Source organism: Oxyura jamaicensis, chromosome 1 (assembly GCF_011077185.1).
Source record: "Oxyura jamaicensis isolate SHBP4307 breed ruddy duck chromosome 1, BPBGC_Ojam_1.0, whole genome shotgun sequence".
NCBI classification, from domain to species: Eukaryota; Metazoa; Chordata; class Aves; order Anseriformes; family Anatidae; genus Oxyura; species Oxyura jamaicensis.
Window position 1 is genome coordinate 175,099,222 of NC_048893.1, and position 26,234 is coordinate 175,125,455.

Below are 26,234 nucleotides of genomic sequence, written 5' to 3' on the forward strand. Positions count from 1 at the left end.
GTTACATCATCCAACACAATGCCATAAGATGCACTTTATAATAACCCCTCTGCTTTTCACTGCACCTACTGTCCCTCACATCTCTTTGTGGAGGAAACTATTCAGAAGAAAAGCTTTTTATTATTCTGTATTTGTGAGAATGTCTTTTTAAGTATTATTTAAGCAAACAACTAATTAAATAAAATAGAATGGAAACCTGAGTTGATCTTGGAAAGGGGTGGCTGCAGTTGCAGTGTTTAAATAATAATAAAAAAAAATCAGAAAAGAAATTCAGAAATAGCACATTCCCAGACTAAAAGCACCATTGCATTCTAGATACGTGTATTCCAAACTTTATATAAACATATTCAGGGAAGAATTAAAAGATGGAAGATTTTCTACAGCCCTCTACAAACACACAGAGTTGCGCACAGTGTATCTGGGCTTCACATTTAACGCTCTCCTGAACTCATGCATTGATCCCTTGTATTCGTATTAGTGAGGATCACTATGGAAATGTGTTCGAAATTGCCCAAAGGCAATCTCATGTACTTGGCTTTTTGTCTGCTCTCCCCCAGTGCTATCATGCTGCCGCATCACTGTGATCACAGAATCACTGTGATTTTGGGGTAAGGCCTAGAAACAGCTTCCAGAGAAACATCTGATCAGCCACTACCTACAACTTCTATAAGGAATACAGCATAATCCATAAGGCAGTCACTCTCAGGGCCCATGAATGCCTGTGCAGTTTTCAGTACAATGGGGCTGATGTTTGCTATTTAAGTACTAAGTAATTCCAATGATACTTTCAGGGATTCTCTGTAAAAATCCCTGTGATCCACTAAGAACGTGGGTTATGTATATTTGGGCACCATGAGATCCATAGTCTCCCTCTGTTATGCTCATCTCTTTTCTGCACAATTCCTCACTACTAGACTTTTTTCATCATGTTTTGCAGCATGTGGACTGCCGAAGAAGCTCCTGGACACATGAAAATACTGCAGCGCTATCAGCGAGAAAATTCAGATTCCACTGCAAGATCATCCATTTCTCCAGTCATTTTATCAAGCAATCCAATTTGCAACACAAGTTTTAATAGCACTGAAGACTCTAGAGCATAACAGGGAAGAAACAACAGGATGTTGCCTACCACTTTTGCAAAGAGTTTTATAACCTCTAGCAAAACTTACCACCAACCTAAGTTGGACTTTTATTGATTGCACCCAACCTGTTAAGTACAGAATCCTATTAATAGTACATATCTTTCACATGTGTGTATATTAATAATACATAACAGGATGAGGGTTTTTGCTGCGGTGCACCCTTCTGACACCTTTATTTAGGTCACTATTGCCCATTCTTCTGTAAAGGTGGAAACACTTGGCAGGGAACCCTGAACTTGGAAAGAGAACTGGTCTTACATCACCCAAGGACTGGTTGTACTTGAATGATGGAGGTACCATGATGGCCTGCTCCAAAACACAACCATGCCATACGCTATTAAAAGTCATTATCATTTCTGAAATTGTTTAAGCAGTAAAACCGAACATGGGAAAATCAAGAGAGATCAAAAATCAAGGCAGCTATAAAAGTCCAAAGCAAAAGACAGGAACAGACAGCAAACATGCAAATAGACTTTTTAAAAAAGATTATTTTCTGTATATAAACTGCCTACTTTGCTCTGATCATTAAAAGTAAATTATATTTAGACACACAGAAATGTAAAATGCTTCTGGATAATGGTATGGAAGGTCAGGCCCTATATCTTCCTTCTGATTTTATCAGCCAAGACCAGAATAATTTGCTTCTAGAGGTCAAACACTTCCAGCACCTCACTGTCCTCAACACAAAGTGAAATACCTTGGGCACCCCATCAAGAGAAGTATCTAACAGCTCTAGGAACGATCCAGTTACTGATAATCCACAAGGCATTCTAAGTACACATCTCTGCTCCAAAACATTTGCGAAATCAGCACGATGAGACAGATGCAGAGAAAAAAATACAGAGAATGATACAGGAGCAATGACATTGAGCACAGAGATGAATGGCAAGGAGCAGAGAGAAAAGCTGGGCAGGAGGGAGGGATAGCAAGACGGAAGGGAATTTAAGAAGGAACAAATGCAAACAACAACTTAGCTATCAGTACAAATGAGACTTTGAAGGTCAGCAGCAGCTGGAAGGATCTTGAGTTTGGCATGGTTGAAGATCAGTGAAAGCACTGAAGTCCATCAGAGAGAACAAGATGAAAGTCAGCATATGCTTGGATGTGGAGGCAGGATGCTGACAGTGAAACTGCCAATAAGAAAGAAATTGAAGGTGATAGAAATTCAGAAGAACAATACTCCTTGAGACGGAGTGAGCTTCATCAGAACACCTGAAATATACATTGCCTGGACGTGACACTTCATTCTTGTTTGCCAAACAGCAATAAGCCCACTATTGCAAAAGCAAAAAAGCTGTTGTGCAAAGACACTCCTTGCTCAACAGAAGACTGTTGAGTTACAGGTTTACGTAAAAAAGACAAAATGGTCTCACGTGAGCAGCTGAGAACTGTAAAAAAAAAAAAAGGTATCAAAACAGCCTCTATGAAGCATTCTTTCTCCTGCTGTCATATCCAAACCAAACCATGCCGTAAGCCTCCTTTTATTTGACCTTACAGAAGGATCTACTATCACACTGTTTTAGGAGATCTGATAACAAACTATTTTCTGTCAGGAATGTAAAGGAAGAACTAAAACCCTAACATTACTGTTAAATTGAACCACAGCACTATTGATGTACCTTCATCTCTTTCGATTTTGAGTCCAGAGCCTGCGAAGTGGCCTTGTTATGTATTACTTAGCAAAGTGTGCATTCACAATTCGATATAAATAATAAATGGCAAAGACATTAAAACCTAGAGGTTTCCATGGCTTATATTAAATGGTTACCTTGTTTCATATTTTCCTCCATTCCTCTGCTGTTGAAACTTTATTACAGGGGAGACAATGAAAATCTTGAAGACGTAAAACTGCACTTCATAGATACACTTGAAGTCTCACTTTCCCCCCAAGCAAAAAAGCAAATTTCATGAGGCAGCATTACTTTCTACAAACAGATATTAAGTGATCGGGATCAACATAACTGTGAATCTGGTGTTGATAAAATTGAATGAATGACTAATATGTACTCATTTTATACCATTAGGATTTTATTTCATTAATGCACTAGCGCTTTGTTAATAAAATGATCACCCCTCTAAGCTGTCGGAGGGTGACCAGATAATGGATTACACGTATGTTCCCTGTCACAGAATTTCCCTAGTTCTTCTGCTTTCTTCTCTTTAAATTTATTTTTTCTGAAAGTGATGAAACACCAAGCATTTCAGTCTTATGAAATACAGCTGTTAGAATTGCATGGGGAAGCACAAGACTGTGTCCCTTCCCCCCCTAAAAAAAGTCCCTGCACACAAGATTGTGCCATTTGCTTTATTAGAGTTCACAGCTCCAGCTCCTTCTCTTTTCTGTTTTTCTCTCATGCACAAATTCAGTTTCCAAATGTCTAGCTTTCCATAAGGGTTGTGGAGTACTTCCCCAGCTCTTTCTCTTCCAGCTGATATCAGACCGACAGGACAAGCATCCCTTTCCTGACTAAGGATGAGACAAGAGAAGATTTATGAATTAGGCTCTTTTAAATGTTGTCCTGCTGGAGACAAGTGTTGGCAATTTTGGTCTCACAAAGGAGCAAGAAAAAAAGAAATTCTTCAGTGGATCTCATGTTGAAAGAAGAATCAATGCTATAACCACAGCAGCGTTCCCTAGAACTTCCTCAATTCCAAAGTTTCGTCTTGTGCTCATCGACCAAAACAAAAAACAACTTTAACTAAAATGATCGAGGCAAAACAATCCTGTTGGCATTCAGCAAAACATACTGTTTTCCATAATCCAGAATAGTTTACCTCCCCATGAAACTTCATGTTCTTGGCACATGTGCTATTCTCATGCATGCTTCTCATACATTTGTTAGCACCTCTTGTTATTGTTAAAGTTCTGATTAAAATAACATGCTTGCATCCCTGCACTAGCAGGGAGACCCATAATACACCCACAGCCAAGTAGGATAGTAGCATTAACACTGAATTTCCTCAGAATTACTGTCAGTTTGGAGTAGTGATAATTTGTGGTGATGGTCCAGGGAATCCAACCAGGTTAGACAAGCACACAGTCCCATCAGTGTCTAGTTCGATGTCACAGCTTCCAGCCAGATTGCATCGACGCTTATTTGTGAGAGTTTTGTTTATTTTTTATTTTTTATTTTTTTTTCTCTGCTGGAGATGTATGATATTAACCAGAATCAGTATGTCTCTGTGCCTCCCTTCTCACTGTTTAGTTAGTCCAGCTACTCACCGTGACTGATAGCATTAGCAAATACCATCAGGTTTTGAGCCACGTAACAATTAGATGCATTTCTCACATAAAAGCTTTGAAAATCATTGAAGATGCATGAAGAATTGCAACATATTTGAACAGGTGATGGAGTTCGTTAAAAAGTTCATTTTTCAAGTCATGCACTTAGTGGTATGACCATTTGCCTATTTAAATAGCTATAGATACACACATAGATGAGAGGTTTTTCTAATTTCTTTAACAATACTGAACTAAATTTTAAATCCTAAGGTAGAAATATACTTGGTTCTAATAGCAACAGGTAATTTATCCAAATTCTCACAGTGGCTTCAATCTAAGTAGGATCTTGATATTTAAATCATCATATGGAATACAAAGAGAAGTCTTTCTGAAGGTGTGGCAAATAGTTTCTCCCTGCTATGTGTTCATTCACAATTAAGCCCACAATAAATGACAATCTTTGCCTCAAAAGCATTTTAAAAGACAAAAGTCTGCAACAGCAAATCTCAATGTGTATACAGACACTGGGATTATTAAGGTTCCCATAATTTAATTCTCTATGGATTTGAAGAAACACAGAGAGAAGACATTTACTACCTTTGAGAAGACAACTTGGTGATGTTCCATGAGTAATTTTCTTAATGTTCCATTTTATAAAGGACTTTATTTGTCACTGCAGCGCCTGAGTCCAAAATCAAATACAAATCAACAGGCCTTAGGAAGGGAAAATCCACGGAACTTACAGAGGAACAGAGAACTCGTTCCAATATGAACTCGTTCCTACTGCCCAGCAGTAGGGAGTGATAATCCTTCAGGGAAATTAAGGCACTCAGGATGTAGAGCTGTGAAGCCTTAAATCTTTTCCTTATGTGTCAGATATATCCTACCAGGGAGATGTGTATATTGTATATATGTGTATATTGTTTACACAGTCAGAGCCTCCAGAATTTTTCTTGAAAAAGGAAAAATGTTGAGCCAGTTGATAGTATGTTTTTTGTTGGGTAACTTGTTTTTTCTTTCCCTTTACCAACAAAACCTAGCTAGCTTTTAAGTGAAAACACATCCCCATAAAAATAGGAACAATTTTGTTTTTTGAAAGCTTGTGGTGAATTTTTTTTTTATTTTTTTATTTTTTGTCTGAAGTTGGCTTTCAACCCAAGCCACACTAACTGACAGTTTCAGTCTTTCAGCAGATTTCCTATTTGGGAAATACAGCCCTGACCCACCCAGTCCCACCTTTGCTCACTACGGTGGGGGAAGAGGAGAACATCTCCAGGGGCTGCTTTGGATGCTGGTAAGAGGAGGTACCCCACACCTGCCCCATCACAACCAGGGTGGCAGACTGGACACAAAACCCTGTGGCAGATAGATAAAAGCCTCTCTTCCTGTTCCTGTAAGGTAGTCATCATGCCACAAAACGATGGCAGAAAGTCTGGTCACGGCATCCTGTGACTCAGACCCTGATATCCTGCAAAAGCCCAGTATCTGATACAAGAGAAGGAGAGCATGGGTCATGTTCCCAGCTCACTAGCAAGAAAACAGTTCCTGCATGCATGGAAAATATTAATTGTTATTATGATTGATTCCACCTAGATTTATTGTAGGGTCTCTGGGTCTGCACTGGGGAACCACAGCAGCAACTGGAACAGAAGGAGGCAGAATCCTCTTGAGCCTATTCCCTCTGAAGAAAAATTTGGCTTTATGGCATGCTTCCCTGAGTCCCCTCCAGTTCGCCTCATCTCTGCCTGTTTCTCTGTGTTCACACTGCCTCTGCGCTTGTTGGCAATTAATGCTCACTGTTAATTCATCACAGCGAGCAACTTTGAAATGGTCTGAGCTCAACCAATGCAACCCCCAGAGCGATTTATTTCCTGTCCTGCAGCTTTCCCCTTTGATGACTGAAAAGATGCCCAGAGTGACCAGTGCAGAGCCCTGCAGCACAGCTGGATTCAGGCTGCTAAATGCCTTTTTTTTTTTTTTTTTTTTAATAAATACTATTATTTTTGAAAAGCATTTCATGTTTTGTATCAGCATTTCACTGGAGTCTGCCATTTTGCATAAAGGTATAAGAGTATGAAAATCAGCTGCATTTCTGAATGCATTATTGTTACTTAACTTCTTTCTGAAGTTATTTCATAATTTTAAAAAAAAAAGTAATTATTTTTACTGTAGGATTTCTATCAAGATAGCTCTGCTCATGGTACACAGCTGAGTGTTAGGCTGCTTATAACTGTAATTAGAAGGGAACAGGATTTTTAAAAAATGGTGACATAATGAAACGTGATGGAGTGCAAGGTAGATTTTGTGGGCAGGGAAGAAGAAGCAGCACTACTAGACTTGGTTAAATACAAGCTGCATATAGGACCCCAAACATTTAGTAGGCATAAAAGTATTCACTCCAAACTCTTACTTGATTTCAGTTGAGGAAGCAGATTCAAAAATCATTATGTAATAGAATACCCGCTCATTTTGATTTTTGTTTTGTTTTGCTTTGTTTTTTGACTTATTGTGTGAGCACTTTCTTCAGCTCCTGAGCTAAGTAAATCTGGACCTCGCGGTCAGGACTGAAGCAGAAATCCCCATCACCACCAGCAGGTACTTCCCAATCCCTCCTGCCTCTAGCATCCCTTTTTGGCGGAGTTTCCCACCCTGGAGGGGGTTTCCTCATCTCCCATTCACCCGGGAGAGCCCCATCCCTGATGCCAGCACCTCTGCAGCCCTTCTGGCGCCATCTTGGGAGGGCAAACCGCTCCGGTCTGACGAGCGGGAGGGGGGGAAGGGGGTTCATGCTGGAGCGTCTCCACACAAGAGGTTTCAGGGTATTTATCAAGATGAAGAGCCATCTGCTGAGCACCCACCTGCACCTCTGAGAGCAACATTTCATCTACCGTTTGTCAGAGATCATCTTCTCTTGGTACCTGCAGCAGTGAGGGGTCAGTTGGCCAATGTGACTGCCAACACTACAAAAACCTTAGGTCCTCTTTGTTTGAAAAGTCAACTTGCTCGCAGGCTTGTGGGTTGGTTTATAGTGTTCAAACCAAATGCACTTAGTGAGGAAACCTCTACCTGACAAAAACAACAAGTCTACAGCTCTTGCAGAGCAAAAATGTAAGCCCAAATGTGCCTGTTCACAGTACAACTTCCTAAGATTTCTGTAGACATTTGAAAGTCAGAATTCATCTAAAGCCTGATCTAAAATCCAAGAGAAGTCAGGGAAAAAGTCTGACCAACTTCAACAGTCAAAATACTCAAAAGCACGTAAAACGTGAGGACCACAGCGTATTACTGATTTTTTAAGTAGAAGCTCCAACTACAGTCAGGCTCCGAAATCATGAATCAATTTGATTTACTGAGAGCAAATTTGTAAAAGCCTACAATGAATGTCCAAACAGTATGGTGGAAACAATACAGGCAAAAATGCATTAGGTTTGAGAATCACTGTTTTTCATCACTGGAATTAGAATCACCCTTTTACAAGAATCCACTCTGCAACCTAAATAACAGCTCATTAGTTTCTCACATCCCGCCAAACTAATCAAATGCCAGCAAATGCAAGTCCAAAGACTGCCACTCTGCTCAGCCATAGAATTAAATCCAGGCAACACTTTCCCGAAGTTCAGCAAATACATTCTGCACAAGATAACTGGAAAATAATTACGCTCATACCAAACCTGCACTTCTTTTTCATGGCGACCACAATTTCCTGTGCAGTTCAACTGCTCGTACGCTCAGTGAGGGGCGTAAAAAACAGCAGGTGCTGGGATCTTACCTCCCGGGCTCAAGCTGTGGGTCCTAGCTGCTGGAGCAAGTGCTCGTCAGTCCGACAGAAAGGGGAGAACTCCTTAAAAAAGTAAAGTTTGATGTGGGAGTATCGAACAGGGGAGTATGTCGAAACAGCGTGACTAGAAAATCTTCTGCAGAGCAACTGCTTGAGCCCAGGACTGCAAGCCCAAGACTGAGCCCCGTGAGGGAAGTGAGTGGTGACAAAACGTCATAGTGAAATAGATTTTGTCTTTATAAGGAAATTTAGCATTCTCTGGTCTCCCCTCCTCATCACCTAGTTACTCATACAATAGGTCTGATATGCGCTACTTCCTCATCATGTCTTTTACCCCTCTTCAGTTCCTTTCTCTCCCACTAAGTGTGTGCACACACACGATTTTACACCTTCTCTCTTTCACGATAAAACCAGCTGCATTTTAGGATCACAGAATAACAAGGCCGGCAGCCCCACCCCTGCACCCAAAGCAGGGCTGGCTGTAGAGTCAGGTTGGGGCGCTTACGGCACTGCCTCCGGGGGTAGAGACTCTTCAGCATCTCCGTCAACACCTGCCAACGTTTGACTTTGCTGGCTGTGAAAACTTTTTTTTCCTGTGTAGAGAGCAAGGTCATTCTCCAACTTCTTTCTCCTCCCCAGGCTGTACAAGTCGTCTTTACCTCTCCTCGCACCTCATGTGCTTCAGCCCCCTGGCCATCTTGGTGGCTCCTTACGGTTTTCCTTGTACAGGGGAGCCTCAAATAGGACAAGGCACTCATGCAGCCTCAACTGACACCAACTTCAAGGACACATTTCCCAGGTACCTTGAGGGACAAGTGGAAAAGTGCTTCAAATGGATGCAAACATTAGCTGCCTTTCAACATCGATGACGCAGAGTTTAAGAGAACCTGAAGAGAACTGAAAATACAGCATCAATATACAAAAGTGATTCAGCAGCCCCATGGGGATTTTAAGAAATTTCTTGCCTTCACAGCAAAATTCCCACCTCTTTCCACAGGCCAAAGAGTCAGCCTTCAGCTTTTTAAATAACTTCTGTTCTGACTTTTACCTCTGAAATCATACAGCTGAAAAAAGAAAAAGACTGGATGTCTTTCATGAAAAAAACTGTCATTCATCATTCATCAGACCAGCTGGACCATCAGCTACATGCTGATGTGGAGGACTTCAGAAAAACCTTTGCATGAACAAATCCCCATAATTAAGATCCCATCCAAGCACACATAGGTTCACCATATTCAAAATTACACTGCCATTCGAGGCATTTTTGACAACAGAAGACCTCCTTCCATCAGAAAAAGAAATGCCCAATTATCCCTTTGATATTCATACAGTGACTATGTGCAGACATCACTTGTAGATTTTCTATAATTTCTGCCTGTCCCCGAGCTTTTCTGTTATAATTGGAATAACACATTGGATTTTAACATTACACTCAGTGTGGGAAGGTCTTCCAAGGTGTGACTATGCAGATCAGGAATGGTGACTTAAATTGGTTTTCAGTTTAATACAAGGTCTCTTTGGCTTTTTATTATTAGGTAAGGAGATGTTCTTACTCTGTCTCCTCTACGGTATTTCATTGTTTGATAGTCAGCGCCACAGCTCCTCTGTGTTGTTTACCAGGCTGTTTCATAGCAGCCTGATAAAGGTTTGCCACAACTTTCTCCTTGCAGGCTTTAAAAAAATCCTTTATTATTTCTGTTGCTCTCTGCACAGCGTCTCCTTGAATGCTGCAACATTTTTCTGAGAAAGGGAAGAGGACACCAAATGGATAATTCCACGCCATTATTTGGTGTTACACTGCATGCCTTAAATCTAACAACTTGCACAGGAAAACCAGGGGTATGTGTTTCCTTATCAGACGTTTGCAACATCCTCTCTTGGGTTGTTATAATTTATGTAAAAGGTAGATGAGAGACTCAGATTTTCCACTCTCATGTACGTAACTTTATATTCATCCTACTTAGACTGAACTCAATCCTGTTTGATCAGTACCCAGCACTGATTCATACCAACAGGTACCCCAAAATGGACCACCTGTGCTAAAACAATGCTCTAGCAAGCTTAGAAATACAAGTACAGTGGAGATGGGATTTAAAAGCAAGAGTAAACAAAAGATTTTAATACATTTGCCATGCATACCACGTATTCCCTTCCCTTTTTCCGCATTATTTCAAGGCCTGCTGGAATATCTCTGTGCATACCCAATAATGCTGTCTCACCAAACGTTACAGAACTGAAGTAATCTTTACACACAACTCCAGCTGAAGTCCTGGCACAGTACCCTGTTTGATTTCTGCACTGTACATCTGTAAAACATCATGCAAATAACAATTTCATTGGGCAGCACTGAATTACATTTAGTTGGTACAATGCAGTGATTAACTCCTACCTGCAACTGGTTAACTTGTACCCATGTGATGTTCATTTGTGGCACTGCAGACAATGTATGATTGTAGGACGATGTATGACAATGATCCCTCTAATGTAATTTCTTACACTGGGCAGAATGCTGCAGGCAATCATTAGAGAATTTATTTTCTGGAAGAGTTTTAAATCATAACCCTTCAATATAAGTAGCTTGTATTTTTGCAATAAGGCATGCTTACGGTTAGCAAGACAAGCTGGTGTCACAACAGGATGTACTGCAATACTGAGTTAAATGTCCACGGCTTTCCTGCATTAGAAAAAATAATATACTTGACCTAGAGCTCCAGTTTTAGGGCCAAACTCTCGATGAAGCTACTTTGAGATGTGCTTCCACAAAAGGCGGACAAATTAGGGAGGGGTTGCAAAGACAGTTGCAAAGACATCAGGAACCAGCTAAGATTATCTACAAAAGTAATTGCCATAAATTATCAAGCATTGTGTCGAATAACTCATTGAGGGAGACTCTAAGTATGAACAGACCATACCCCTGAGCCACTGCTGAACATTTCAAAAACAATTCTTTCCCCTCTGCTCTCAGAGCTACAGCACTTCACAAGCCTTGCGTGTTTCTGTCTTGGTGTCTGGAGGATCTTTCTGCCTACACACCTATAACGCTGACACTGTCATCCCGCTGCCCAGGCATGACTGCCACACTTTGCTGCAGGTCAACCAGGCTGTGCCAAAGCCCTTCAGAAGTTTTTGTCCTTGGCTCTGCGTGTGCTTCCCCAGGCTTGGTTTGCCAGAGTGGCTCGGCAGTGCACTCTCCCTCCTCACCAGCCATAGGGAGAGCAGTGGCTGCCCACTTCCTCCCATCATCAATCTCGGAAATTTCTTAGCAAGGTAATCCAAAAAATATTTGGGAACCCAAAAAGCCCAAAGGAACCTTTGATCCCATTTCCTCCAATGAAGGGGAATTACATTTAGAGGAAATGGGGAATCTGCCTAAGGAGAGGTACAGCATCTTTATCTAACGTGGCATCATTTTGTTCTAGTATCCTGGAGGGAGCATGCAGGCATCCCCATCTCAGGAGGGACCAGGGGTCTGTGGCAGGAGAACAGTTTCCTGGTGGGAATTAAGAAAGGATAGTCCTGTGGCAGCCTCTTCTGGCATGGCCACATCTCGGACCTTGTGTTTGTAACTTCCCACAGCAGTCTCCCAAGAGCTTTGCCTTTCTCTAAACTGTTTCTGCTACATCAAATGAATTTTTCCAAAAGCCGTGTTTTGGAAAATCACGTGTTCACATAATGCAACACCTTCCTTGCCTCTGCTGATGTTCTGGGTCTGGCTGGGATGGAGTTAACTTTCCCTGCAGCAGCCCATGCAGTGACGTGCTCTGCACGTGTAGCTAGAACAGCATTGGTACAACACCAGGATTATGTCTATGGCTGAGCACTGCTGGCACCACATCAGGACTCCCTCAAACCCTTCCTTCCCCTTCCCTGTTGAGGAGGGAGAGTGAGGGAGCAGCTGTGGTGGAGTTTAGCTGTCCATCAGGGTGGAAGGACAGTACCACAGCTGGTACAGTCACGGGTTGTGTACATGCTGTCCATCCAAGAAAATACACAGGCCAGGAAAGGCATGGTGGGGAACCACGCAGGGACAGATGTGCAGATCTTCCAAGATGACCACGGAAGCTTCCCGTGGACCTTGCAAAATATCTTTGTTTCAATGACAGCACAATTTTAAATGAACCTTTTGAGGGGAGCCTCGTTGTCTGTGAAAAACTAGGACAAATCAAAATTAATGGAAATTATTTAAGAAGTGAACTCATTTAGAGAATTACCTTGTTCTCATAAAAATACAGAGGACCCAATCTAATTCCCACTGCAGTTTGATGCAATCTGAATGACATCTTTGTTCAGCGTGACCCTGTTCTTGTCCCTGTTAAAGTCGGTGACACTTCCTGCAGCCACTAGCAATGTTGGCACTGACACTCCTGCCTCGTTTCTGAAAGCGGACCCTAAGAACTTAAACGTTGTTGAAAGGTAAACGGGTTCTGGTAAAGCAGGAGTCTTTACTCAGATAGCATGCACTCAGGTAGGGGCTGGTAATTCAACCTGTAAATCTGTTTGGGCAGGTTACCTGCTGCTGGGACTGCCCTTGTTAGTGATGTGTCTTGAAATGCCACGTGTGATCTCTGCAGGAGAGACTTTGCAGAATGCATATAAAAAATATGCATTCGCCCTGCATTACATCTGCCAGAAAAAGCCCTGAGAATGCAAAGCTGTGATGGTTGATCCCCTTGAATTTGTCATGCTACAGATACTGGGAGTCTTTTTGAGGTGTGTATCATGATACCACAAAATATCTATTGGTGCACCAAGAGCATCTCACTCTTTGTCTCAATCTGTTCTGTTCATGTGGAAAGTAGTGGGGCAGTGCTGACCCTGAAGTAGTGGGGCAGCGCTGACACTTCACGTCTAGCTGGAACATGCCACCATGCTCTCATTCCCTGACATACAGGATCCCCAACACCAGGATCAAGAGGTGCCAGGTGCACCAAGAGGTGCCAGGACCCACCTATGCCTATGGACCTCTTATAATGGACAAGCCACAGCGGTGCTGTGCTGCATGGAGCCTCAGCTAGGCTTGTACACTGGCACATATGGAAATAGAGGCACGTAAAATGAAGTTCTCTCGTATTGAGAAGAGTGTTTTTGGTGGGGTCTTTCCAACAAGTAATGTCTCCAAATCTTAGTTTTTCCCCTAGAGCTAGCCACAGGAATGACCATGATGATAACATCCTATTAAACCTAGGCTGGGAGCCTTTTTTATGATCTTACCTGCTTGTGCAGCTTCCAGTTTCTAAACTCCTAACTGAAAACCTGGCTTTGACTCTTCTAAGAAAATCTTTACTTTGGTTTTGCTGACCCATTGTCCTATTTGGTAATCTGGATGAGCCCCACAGATCAAAGGTGCTATGAGGAGATGGTTTCCACAATGCAATGCAAAAGATCTCTCCTAAAGAGAGGGTACAACCAGCCTAGAAAGATTTACACTCCCCAAAACACATGTGCAGGACCTAGAAGTGAATAGTGCCCGTTGGCAGAGAAACAGATTGTGCAATTATCAGTCACGGATCTTGGAGCAGGTTGCTCCCTCAACAGAAGTAACCAAACATCTACATAAAGCAAAAACCAGATAGCTCTGAGGCCATGGGTGATCTTTGGGCTGTTAGTTTTGGCACCCAAGTTCCAAAATCATTTGCTCCACCATCATTAGCTCCATCAAATCATTTGTGTCTGAAGGTTTTTCTTATGGCCAAGTCCCAGCCGCTTGCAGTAAGAGCTCAGCCTTACTTACAAGGCATAAGGAACGAGATTAATTTCCTGCAAGCAGTCTGAACTTTGAAGGAGAGGCATTTAAGCGAGTGAAAATTGAAATAACATAGAAAAAAAACCTCCAGTGAAATGAAAGCAATAATAAATAAGTAACATGAAAGTGTACACCCCAATACAAATTTAATAGGCTACACCCAAGCATGAATTATTGAGCAGAATTATCCATTTGTTGCAATGGGGAGTACTACTGAAATATTAATAAGAGTACATGAGCTAATCTTAGGTTTTACTTGGTGGAGGGGGGAAAGAAGAACAGGTTTGGAAAGTCTGGCCTTTATTAATGAAAAAAAAAAAAAAAAAAAAAAAAAAAAAGAAAAGAGCATCCAGGGCCACAGCTTTCTGTGGATCTGGATGAAGTGGAAAGAAGGCAGCAACACTCCTCAGGCTCTCACAGAAGAATACTGGATTCCCATGTTTCAAACAGCAACCAACAGCAACCCTATGAGCTGATAAATCCATTTCCAGAAGGATAGAGGTTCTTAGGAAGCACTCTCAGATGCTGTTTGAACAATAATGCCTCTAATGATTTTGTTTTCACTCCTGTGAAAATCAGAGTTTCAGCTAGACCCTGACTCAGCCGGTTTGCAAGCTGTTATGCTTTTCTTCCAGGAAATATCTCAGCTTTGTGATTGGGAGAAAAGAGCGAGAACGTGATTTCAGTGGCTCAGAGGCTTGCAGAAGTAAAAAGCATAGAGAAACAGAAGGAAAAAATGCTTAAATTATAATTATTATGACAGTTGCTTTTGCAAAGATGGGAGGAAACATAGCCATGATTTTTGAGCATCTGGATCTCATTTTTGAGAAGCTGTCTCAAGCTAAGTGACCTTCTCATCTATTTGTTAGACTTACAGCCTCAATGTCAGTTTCTGATGGCTTTGGCACTGCAGCAAAATGGGCTTCCCAACACATCCTCTGCTTGCGGTGCAGGCAGGGGGAGGATGTGTGCCCAGGGCAAGTATCATGGCAAAGATAAAGCACTTGTGCCAGGAGCGGAGGCGCCTCAATTCCACCACAAGCATTTCAAGGACCTGTCTTCTGCTGCAAACTGCTGCAAAGGCAGGGGGGAAAATGTTTACGGATGCTCTCCAGGACAAGTTCTCCCCTTTGGGCTTTTTGCCCAGGGTTTCAGAAAAGAGTGATTCAGTTTGCTTTGTATCCAGAAGGAAGCCTGCACGCCAACACCTGCGTGACTGAACAAAATGTTGCGTGCACACAGGCACACTTGTATATATATCCTCTTCTATACTTTATCATTATGCTTTAATTTTAAATGGTTTTAAATGTTGGAAAACGTAACTTCCTAGACTTTTTGCTTTGCTGCAAACTTATTTTTAACCACTCAGCTTCTTTAAAAGCCATATTCCTGTATCTCTTCCTCTTTTTTTTTTCCACGTTTCCCCTTATTCTCTCATTTTCCCTTTGTGCATTTTCTGCATTTTTTCCTACCTCCTGCCATTTCCTCACTCCTCAGACTCCTACCCTACCAGTTTCTGTTCACTTACTCCCACATGCTGCTCTGCTGCCAACTTTCTTAATATTTCCAAGGGAGTTCAGCTCAGAAGCCCCACTTCTTGCAGCATCTCACATGCATTTTCCAAGCCCGGGGTCAGTGGCCCAAAATTCTGCACTGAAACCACCGCACGCTGCAGCTCTCAGAAACCTCTCAAAGCAGTTATTAGTTCCCCGTCTGGAGGGGAAGTTTGCCTCCCCCAGGAGGAACTTGCTGTGTTTCTCCTGTATGTGCCAAAAAAAAAAACAAAAAACAAAAAACAAAAACAAAACCTCAGTACAGAATCTGGAGAGAAAATGCCCAAACCATGGGGTTTCATTTCCAGTCTCACCGCAGCTGTGTTCAGAGCAGGCTCTGCATCTTGGGGCTCACCACCCTTCTGCGGGTGAAGGATAAAAGCCAGAACTAAGCTGAAGCTGCAGGATGACAAAAAAAAATAATTAAAAAATGAAAAAATGTTGGATTGTGTTTTGTGGTTTTTGTTTGTTTTGATTGAGGCATTAAGACAGAAATCAATCAGAAGAGGTATTAGAGGCCAGGCTTTCAACAAAGATCCTGAATCCAAGAGACTCTTGTCTGGTGTATCTCAATTTTTGGAAAAAGGATGTATATAATGCCACCCTTTTTCCTGACAAATCTGATCTCAGTAATGGTTTTAGATGGTGGTTAAAAAAATTGTATTAGACTTTATATTTGAGAAGAATCCTTTCCATGACAAATACGAGGGCCAAAAACTTGGGAAGGGGGAGACATTTCTGCACCTCTCTGCCAGCTCATAATCATGAACACCAATTAATGCTGGTCTTCTGCTTCAGCCCAAGCCCTACAAAAACAGTTTTGATTCCTTCATGCTCCCAGCGCCAGCTTTGCTTATCTCAAATAAGCAAAAGCAAGCTTTTTGCATTCTTTTCATCTTGCTAGTCACACTCCTTCCTGTCTCAGTGGTTGGCACTGACGCCTGTTCGAAGCTCAACTGAGACAAGGCTGAAGAGATGTGGACATGCTCTTGGAAGGAACCAGTCTGAAGATACATCTCTTCTATTCTGACGTCTACAGGGGCAGTAGTCAGGTTCTGGCAGCAAGAGTGGCAAATATTGTGAGCACCGAAAATATTGCGGTAATAATTAAGTTAGTGATCATACAAAAGGTACATGATGTGAAAAAGAAAACTAGGCTTTATCTTCCCTGACTGCTGAGAGTGAAAGACCTTTAAGGGAGCAAACAGACAGATGGAAGATCCTCCGCTCAAAGGCAAGTACCAAGAGGGAAGTGTCAGACACATACCAGGCAGTGTATATAAGTGTATACCATTTTGCTTGCACAGATGCTGCCTGTGTTGCTACAAATGGGTGTCATAGAAGAGCAGTCTTCGCTCCTGGAAAACGGGCAGAGCAGACCCTCAGGCAAGCTGAGCAGTTTCTCTTCTCTGCCTTCGCGCTTAGCTGCTCCATTTTCTGTGCCACTATGGCCAACGTGCACCAAAAAATAACAAGACAAAGTCTTCAATGGGTTTTCAAATGCCAGAAGACTCAAAAGAGGCCCTAAACAACTGTTCTTGAAAAAGAGCACAAAATCTTGAGTGTTAACTAAAAGACAAATTTGAAGCAAACATCAATCGCTCTTCTGACACAGCACTCGGGAGGCATGGGGCAACTGCAGTGCTAAACAGTTTGGTAACACAAGAAACCACCACAACCACAGTGATGGTGTGTGTGTGTAGATGGTGACAGAACTCAGAAACCAAGCCATTGAGCCAGCAAAGCTTGGAGCTGAGAGCCCCGTGCTATGTTCATGATGTACCCCAGGCATCCCAGCAAGGCCCTCTGTGCTCTCACAGGTCATGGATGAAAGGCAAGCTCTGCCAAGCAGCTCCCTGCATGGACACTCTGAGGAGGCTTGGTTCATGGAGGATGGATGGGCACCAGGAATGCCACCTGAGCCGTAAGATTTTCTGATTCCAAGACAAAGAGGCCTCCAAACATGTCTTGGAAGAGGTCTTACAAACCAGGACTTGCTGTTCACATGCCTGTGGTGACATTCAGCCTCACCAGCAATTGTGGGATCCCAGGCAGCTTGGACTTTTGGGGCAGAGAGATGGCTGTGGAGTTTGTGTATCAGCATCTTTGCGTTGACCTTATTTTGCCTGCATGCTCGTGCCCAAGATGCTTATTCAAAACTGCCACCATCAGAGAGCTGCAAAGGGTGGAGGAAAGGAAAAAGCAGGAGCACCTTTATCACTTCAATGCCTTTTGCTAGCCAGGACAGAAGGACACACAGATAGGAGAGATGGAGCACCACTGAGATGAAGATTGGCACAAACCACCAAAAAGCTGAAGTGGAAGAGGGCTTCAGTGTGGCAGAAGCAGTCTACCTGCTGGTTACACTGGCGTTGGCTGGTTTAATGCTCCTTCAGGTGTGTCTTTCCCTTCCCTTACCAGAGTTACAAGCTTCGCACAAACAGCAATGAGTTTCCTACATGACAATAACTCAAAATCTTTTTCTGAACATTAGTATGGAAAGTAAGTTTTAGGTACTACAAAATGTGTTCTTCAGCTCTTCACAAGATTACATATTACATGGCTGAGTAATATGTCATGAAATACCAGTTTTAGCCTTCAGAAACACTGGACAGCCAAACTAGAGCAGAGCCAGGCAAAGATCCCACACTGAAGAAAACCCCAGCAGTTGCCCTTTTCTCCTCTGCACGTGAGCTTCTTCTGCAACCGGAACAGGAAAGGGATGAAAAGACTGGGGGATGGCTTTGATGGCCTGCAACAACCCAGCACCAACAAATCTTAACTAATATCACAGAGAAGTTAAGAACCACCGTGTTCCCATGCAGCACGCTGATACGGTGACTGAATGCTGGAGGCTCTGACTTGCAAAGCATGTTTGAACAAGAGGGTTTGCAGGTGCCCTTGCAAAGTCTAGATTTAGCAGCTCAGCTTGTTTACAGTTCCTCCGTAGTTTCAGCTGCATGTTGTAAGCTCTGTTTCCTGAAGGGCTGCTACCTTTCATTTTAATAATAAGTGCATATCCACCCCCCAGCGAGTCTTTGGTACTCAGTTTTTCTCCTTAAAGCTCCGGGACACCTTTGGTAAGTGCATTTCTGGTAACGTCCAAGAAGACATTAGGCATGTGAACCATGATTCTCAAGCTATTCTATGCCCAATATTCCTGCTATGTTGCAAGAGATAGTGAGTCATGAATGAAAAGGAGGTAAGTTACCATGCATGCATGCATCCTGTGTACCAGCTGTTCTGCAGCCTCCCTGCAAAGCCTTATGGCCTCCCTTCCCAGCATGCAGGTTATCTGCAGCCACAAACCCCTTTTTTTTTATGGTGGCCACCGTTCCAACAGGTCATCTTATCTGCACTTGCAAAATAAGTGTGCATTTAAGGAAGAGTCACATTCTTCTGCCCGATATTTCTATAAATACACTCTATAAATAAATATATTATATAAATACATGGGTTCTGTGCACCTAGGCAAATGCAGGAGTCTTCAAATTCCACCTTGAACAAACTAGCTCAAATGCTGGTAGCAATATTGTGGCAACTTATTAATGTATTCTGCTTCTATTCAAAAACATACATATTACATATATAGATATATGTACATGCATATCTGTGAGAGAGATCTCTCATGGTTTGATATAGTGTTTTAATCACTGGACAGTCCACCCTATCCTAAAATTTTCTTTGTTTGCCCAAAAGTTTCCATGTCTGTGTGGGGCACGTAATTATGAAAGCAGATATTGAGATGCAAATGAGAACTGCACGCAAAGGCAAATGCAAAGCGCTGCAGCAAGGGTAGTCAGGAGGGGTTATCTGCAAATCAGTGTAAAATGCCAATCTTCATTAGAGGACTGCTTTTTAATTGTCTTGAAAATTTGATGTTTTTCTCACCTATGTATGTAGTATCACTGGTGGAAGCATCGGAGGGGCTCGCTGGTCTGTCACAGCATTATGACTACATCACCTTTTTAATTGAATGAACACTCCAAAAGGAAAAGAAGGCAGGGGAAGGATGGCAGTCCTTAAAATATTTTGATTCCTTCTGATACAGGAAATCGGATGAAAAATGCATCAGTTATCCTGATATTTACAGGAGATTGAAGGTGGGTCTAAAGGATATTTAGTAAGGCCGTTTTCCTTCTCTGACTGTAAACATCTTTCTCATTTTCCGACAAGTACTTGTTTTTTGATGTAGCAATTTCTCTTAGGCAAACAGAAGATACAAGATCTTTATTTGTGATATAAAAATAACAGAACTGATTACTGCCCCATCCTGTACAATGCTTACCATTGTAAAAAAGGAAAACGTGCAAAAGATTATTTTCCCTTTGTGGGACTTCCAGTTATTTGTCCCAAATGCCCTGTGCATACTGACTACTCCAGTACGACGTAAAACCCAGCAACTTTTGCGAATATTGGGACGTGCGCATTCGAAGACAGCTTCTTTTTAGAGTTTTTGGTTGGTGCTAGTTCTGAGAAACGAGATCTGATGAGCATGGGAGACCCTTAGCAGCTGCCAACCCCACATCAGGAAGGGAGTAGCACTGTGTTAATTCCTCTGCCGCGGTGTCCCCTTGCAGCATCTGTCTCTTGTGAGGTGTAACAACTGCACCCCCTAACAGGCAGAAGATGTCCCAGGCTTATGACTTGATGGCACCACAGGGCTCTCCCACCAGGTAGAAGGGATATCACCATGCTCTTGTGCAAGGGTAACCCCACCAGCCTGCTTGGCAAAGCATTTGACTTTGGGTCACTGTTGAGCAGAATGCTTTCTACTGATTTTTAGACTTTAGTGAGGGGGGGCCCATTCAGTCCTGATCCACTCAAACTGGTAGCACGGGGCCTAGACAGCAGCATCTTGGTCCTAGGAGTAACTTTTTATACTTGCATTAAAACAGAGCGGCCATTGAGAATGAATCCGTCCCAATGAGCTCAGCCCAAGACACTGGAAAAGCACATGCTAAAATGGCAAGGTGGGTATATTTTAACATAGAGCTGTTAGGAGAAACCATTTTATTTCATTTAAGGAAAACTTAAACTCCTTCATTTTAATTCATTGGCAAAAATACATATTCCAAGATTATCACCCATTGCTTGTCCCTGCTCGTGCTACTTCTATTAATCACGGCTCTGATTAGCTTTGCTCATTAAAGCCAAGCTGATCAAGTCACAAACATGCAAATGACCTCCCTGTACCTGCAAAACTTAATTCAAGCTATTTCCACTTATCCTGTATGGTCTTTGCTGTTTGTGCTAGCCGTGAGTGGAAATGTATGAACTCTGAGGTCCAGATCTGGAGGACTTCCAAGAACTTCTGGTCCACAAGACTTTCAGAAAGGCTGTATGCATCTTCTTCCCTGGGACCTTACAGGGTACAGCTTTCTGACAGCAGCTCATCAGCACTTTCCAGAGATGAGATTTGAGATTTTTTTTTATTTTTTTTTTTCCCATGTCTTAAACTGGGTACTCTGAAACTTCAGTTTTATTTTGAAAACTCTGACTGAGATACGCATGTGGGAAAACTAAGGAGTGAAGCCACATGCCCCTTTTGTAAAAGCAGCAAATATATGGGTCAGGAAAGAAGAAAAAAATAGTCTGCCAAAGTTAACTACTAAGTACAAGTTACATTTGCAAGCCTTTATTATCAATATTTCATGAGTAAAATAACACAAACTGTACTTCACGTTTCTCCTTAGAGAACATCGGCAAGCCAGGGCTGTGTACAACAACAGGGCATAAATGCTAGAAAATTTTGCTGACACTTAGGAGCACAGATGCTTACAAATTCAAAAGTAGGGAAAAGGCTGCATAGCTTGAAATGACATTTCAATATATGGCTTAAATGATTTATTTTCTTGTAAATGCAAATAAGTGTTTGCCTGGAAGATCCACTGAAATCTCATCTGTTGAGTTCTTCTCATAAGCAACAGAAGTGTCAGCAACTTCCTAGAGTCATCCAGAAACTTCTGTTTATATAAAAATTAGAGCATTTACTCACATATCTTTTCATAACCCTGAAATAAAGAAGTTGTTTCTATTTTTAGATATGTGTCTTCACTGATTCAGCTTGAGACTTCTGCTTAAGAGAAGACACTTGTTGGGTTTTGCATTTTTCCATGGTGGCCATACAGACATACAAAACTATGAAAAATAAATAATAATAATAAAAAAGCAGCATCTCTTTTTCTTTTTTTTTCAGAACACATCCATTCCTCAATCCAAAATAATGCCACTCAGTCCCACTCTTACCCAGCATACCGGCTCCCTTTTATCCGTACATGCAAGAAAAGGAAAATTCTATTTATTTTTCTGCTATTGATAGGGATTAGCAATTCCATCCCAACGTGGCAACAAACATTTGTTAAAAAATAAATAAATAAAAAAGTTTGAACTGCTTTCATTTCTAGGTTAATGAACATAACAGGAAGGTGACAGGAACTGTATTGAGGCAAGACATTACATTTTGATAAGAAATACGGCTATTTCTGTTTACAGGAGCAAAGCCATTCTGTAAAATACTCAAGTCTGTGAAACAAACGTATCCTTACTACAATTTTACTGTGCTTAATCTATGGGGAAATCAATTCCAGAGACGATACCGGCCTCCTTTTCAAAACCTTTTGGACCTCACTGCCTTCAATGTCACGTGGGAGGTAGGTGCTGCCATTCTGCTGTCCCAAATACGTTGACACTGGAGTTTTAGCCATGCTTTTCCATCCCGTGGTACCCAGTATAAACAGGCTGAGAAGAAAGGACCAGGGATGTGTTGGTTGGAAGGGACCTCTGGAGTCACCTCCTCAAACCTCCTGCTCAGGGGTGACATGGAAATGCAATGTGACGAGGAAGGAAACTTTTCTGATGTGAAAGCAAACATGCTTACTCAGCTCATAGGTATGGCTGTTCCCAGCCAAAATGATTGACCTTCTGCAGGATAAGGGCTTGCTAGGACAAAAAGAAATGTTTTGACCTTCTTCTGAGCTGCTGTTTGCGGAAGAAAACCCTAAAAAACTACTTGCATGGCTTCCTGAAGCAGTAGTTGCCAAGGGCATGCATTCACAGTCTAAGGCTCAATAACAAAAATGAACAAAGATACATAAATGTTCAGCTAGGAAAACATTAACTGGGGAAATACATTAAGTATAGATTCAGACTAAAACCACAAAAAGAAAAGGGAAGTGTAAGAATGATCACAATCGGAACACATTAAATATGGCCAAAACGGATTAAAACACAAATCAGGTTTATTGAGAATGCTGATGAAGTGGACTAGCTGTCTTCCCACAAGAGAGAAGGAAATGAGTGCACTGTAAACATTCAGGGTCACCAGAGCACAGACAGGGGGAAGGAGGAGAAGCCTACAGACAACAGACATTTATTTACACGGGGAGTATTCCCACTGCCTAGCACTGAGCATCCCACTCAGGTCGCTAAGCCTGCATGCAGCAGGACCAACCTCAGGGCCCTCCGGAGCTGGCTGGGTCAGGGCTCTGCTCACAGGCAGCACAGGGAGAGCCCAAGAAAAGCAGAACACAGAGAGGAAAGCAGCAGATGTTTTCCTTGCACAACACAGCAATGATTTGGAAAACCATCCCTCAAGTCCACCTCGTAATGCTATTACTGATCTGTGAATTTTCCAGTTGTGCTCCCTGTGTCTCCAGAACTAAAGGTCAGCAGGCAGACTTGCAGCACGCTAGTCTAGCACCTTCTCAGATAAAATCAGTCCATTTTGGTTACCCACTCTGCTCTGACTGGTACTTATTTCACCCAGTCCTCAAAACTGAAATACAGATTCTGTAATAACACAGAAAAGAATAAAATTTCTGATTAATGATTTCACAAATCATGAGAAAAAAAATGACCATCACCTGTAAAACAAATTCAAAATTAAAATCCTGTTATTCAGCAACAGCATGGGTTACATGTGCAGGCTGAGAGGCAAAAGAAGTTTATCTCCAAGTCCCTCCTCTTGAACTCCAGGCACATGCTCCAAACAGAGCTGTCTACACTTCTCTGCTGCTCCTTCCTGATTTTGCATGGATGAGCAGAGGGTGTGAGTTATTTCAGGGCTTTTTTTTTTTTTATCATCACACCAGAAATGGAGCAATGGGTATCTGAAACATGCCTCATTGCAGGCAGGAAAATTCAGGAATCGCAGCTCTGTCATCGAGACGGTGGCAAGGGAGAAGGCACTAGCAGCAAGGAAGCACCATGGAAAGGGAGCTGCACCTTGTTTTCTAACTCAGGAACAACATTTATAGAGTTATTACAGGGCTGATGTTGACCTCCTCACTCACAATTAGTGCATCTTAATGATCGCTAGAACAGAGGGATAATTTTGGAGGCAGCTAGCAGACACACCATCCAACCAGTCAACCCAGACAGACCAGTGGCACTGCCCAAAAGCGCACACCCCTCCGCCCTGGCCACGGGGGTCACACCACCATGCTACCATCACCTGCTTCACCTGCTCCATCAGCTCACACTTGGCTCAATGGATGTTAGCAAAACTACGAACCCTGCTCAAGTCAGGGCTCAGGCGAACAAAAATGACCAATTTTGGCTAGGGTTTGTTGGATTATGCCTACTGCCAGTCACAAAAAACTCACATTTAATTCAATGGGAAGACTGCAAGCCAGTATATTGTTGTCAACGGTACAAACACACACAAAACGTTTCAGCAGGAGGACTCCAGTCTCCTGGTTAGCCTTCCTCAGGGGCATCATCTTCAGCACACATGCCTGCATCCAACCAGAGGACTCGGGAGCACGTCTGGGCTCCTAGGTCTGGATGCTTGCCCTGGTCCTACTCTACCTCCAGACCCAAAGGCACCCATCAGCCACCCTCGTGCTGCCTCCCACAGAACGGCGCGATGGAGCTGGATGTGGGGTGTCCCACCAGCCAGACCTTGGGCCCCTGGTGGCCACACCAGAGTGGAGATGCTACTGTCACTGCTGCGCTGGCGGTGCCACCACCAGTCCCGCCCAAAAGAGCTTACAGTCTAACACGGGAGGGCTCATGGCATGGACATCAGGGGTATTTCTTAGTTCTGCCGCTTCGCTTTTCCGCTTGTAACCCTAAGCAAGGAAGCAAGTGATCTAATAAATCACTTGGGCACAGGATCAATCCTTGAATGATGACTACATTACGAAAATGTAAATGCCTTGGTGCGTTACGTAAATAATTCCCCACTGGTGCCTGCTATGCGGGCTGCAGCCATACCTTTATTTCATTTACACGGCTTCTTCTGTAGAAAGATATCCAAATTTCTCCCTCAGCCTACTCCACTCACTAACCTTTACGCAGCGCGATATGCACAAGGGAAGAGCAGAAGCAGAGGCAAGACAGGGACATTGATTGCTGCCAGTCTGGTAGGAAAACGTTATAACCTTGCAGAGAGGGGACAAACAGCAGAGTCATCTGCAACATGCAAAACAGCTTCTTCATTTCCATAGTGAGTCAAAGGAAATGACCTTCAGATATTCTCCAAACTATTACTGCTTATAAAGAAGTTGTCTTTAGTGGGACCCTGTGGACAAAAAGGAATTTAAGAAATAAATACTATGATTAACGGTAGCGACTACGTACTTTCTGACACGGGAGATGATGGCGGGTGGGTAGCGTTGGCACAACCCAGATGCAGACTACTCATCAGTCCCGAAACACAACCCGTTTTCAGCACACAGGGATGCTCAGAGCTTCCCCCCCTGCCTCCAAACCTTCCTGGCCCCCTCTTTAACCTCTCCCCCATTTCCAAACCCCTCGAAGCTGACTTTATTCCACTGACACCTCCATCACACATCATCCACGGGGGGCTGCCCGCCTGAGGGCTGCAGTGCCCGGTCTCCCAACACCAACCCAGCCTCCGAGGCTCACCGACGGGCTCTGCCCCCCCTCTCCCTGGCTGGCACCGCACCCGCACCCCGATCCTGCCCGGGCGCTGCGGGCACGGGCACCTGGGGGCACGGCCCTTCCATTCCCCGAGATGCCCCCGTTATTCTGCAGCTCCATCCAGCTCAATGCCAACCCGGGGGGCGCTCCGGCACACGCTCCCAGCCGCCCCGACCCTACCGACACCGGGACCGGCACAGCGCTGCAAGCACCCGGCGGTTCGCTTTAATTTAATTAAATGAAATTAATTAATTAATTAGATTTCCTCCCCCCCCGTAGAAAATAATAACAATAATAATAATAATAGTGATAAATAAGATTAGGCGGCGAGGGTAATTACCGGCGAGGAGGCACGCTGCGGCAGGCGGTGCCGGCGGGGGGCGGGCGGGCTGCCGCGGCCACGCCGCCAGTTCCCGCCGGCGCCCTGCCAGGCCACGCCCCCTTACGGCCGAGCCACGCCCACATTCATACTAAGCCACGCCCCCGTTCTACCAAGCCACTCCCCTACCCCATCAGACCACGCCCATATCGCCAAGCCCCGCCCACCGTGTTTAACCGTCACCGCCCCCTCCCCCCCGCGGTGGGAGCAGGGTGCTGCTGCTGTGGAGGGGGGTGAGGGAGTTTCCTGGTGGGCCCGGAGCCTTGTTGGGGTACACAGCATTGTCAGGAATGGGTGAACCGCTAAAATTGGCTGTGGTTAGGGCAGCAAACAGCTACATACAGGCTTCCTTGGATGCTCACCTAAAATCTTTCTTCGTGACATGTCCATAAATCGTCTTCCCTTCTCCCTCCCCTGGCTTCACTCCTATCACAAGGTCTCTGCGTTCACCAGGCTGAATTTACCCACTTCTAATGTGCTCCTTCCCTTCTTCAGTGTTACTGGCTCAACTGTCTGCTGTCCCGAGCT

The 26,234-nt window shown here is 43.3% G+C and overlaps 1 protein-coding gene across 4 annotated transcripts in view; it reads right to left on the reverse strand.

Moving 5' to 3' along the window:
* The window catches only part of LCP1 (lymphocyte cytosolic protein 1), a 47,888-nt gene extending 22,130 nt beyond the window's left edge, over positions 1–25,758 (reverse strand). For 2 of the 4 annotated variants that reach the window (XM_035322830.1, XM_035322815.1), the window contains exon 1: positions 8,135–8,339. The gene's annotated coding sequence lies outside the window, so the exon portion shown is untranslated. Of the gene's footprint in view, positions 1–8,134; positions 8,340–25,667 lie in introns of those variants that run through there. The other 2 variants (XM_035322822.1, XM_035322833.1) reach the window with 2 other exon arrangements.
* Positions 25,759–26,234: the final 476 nt, after the last annotated feature.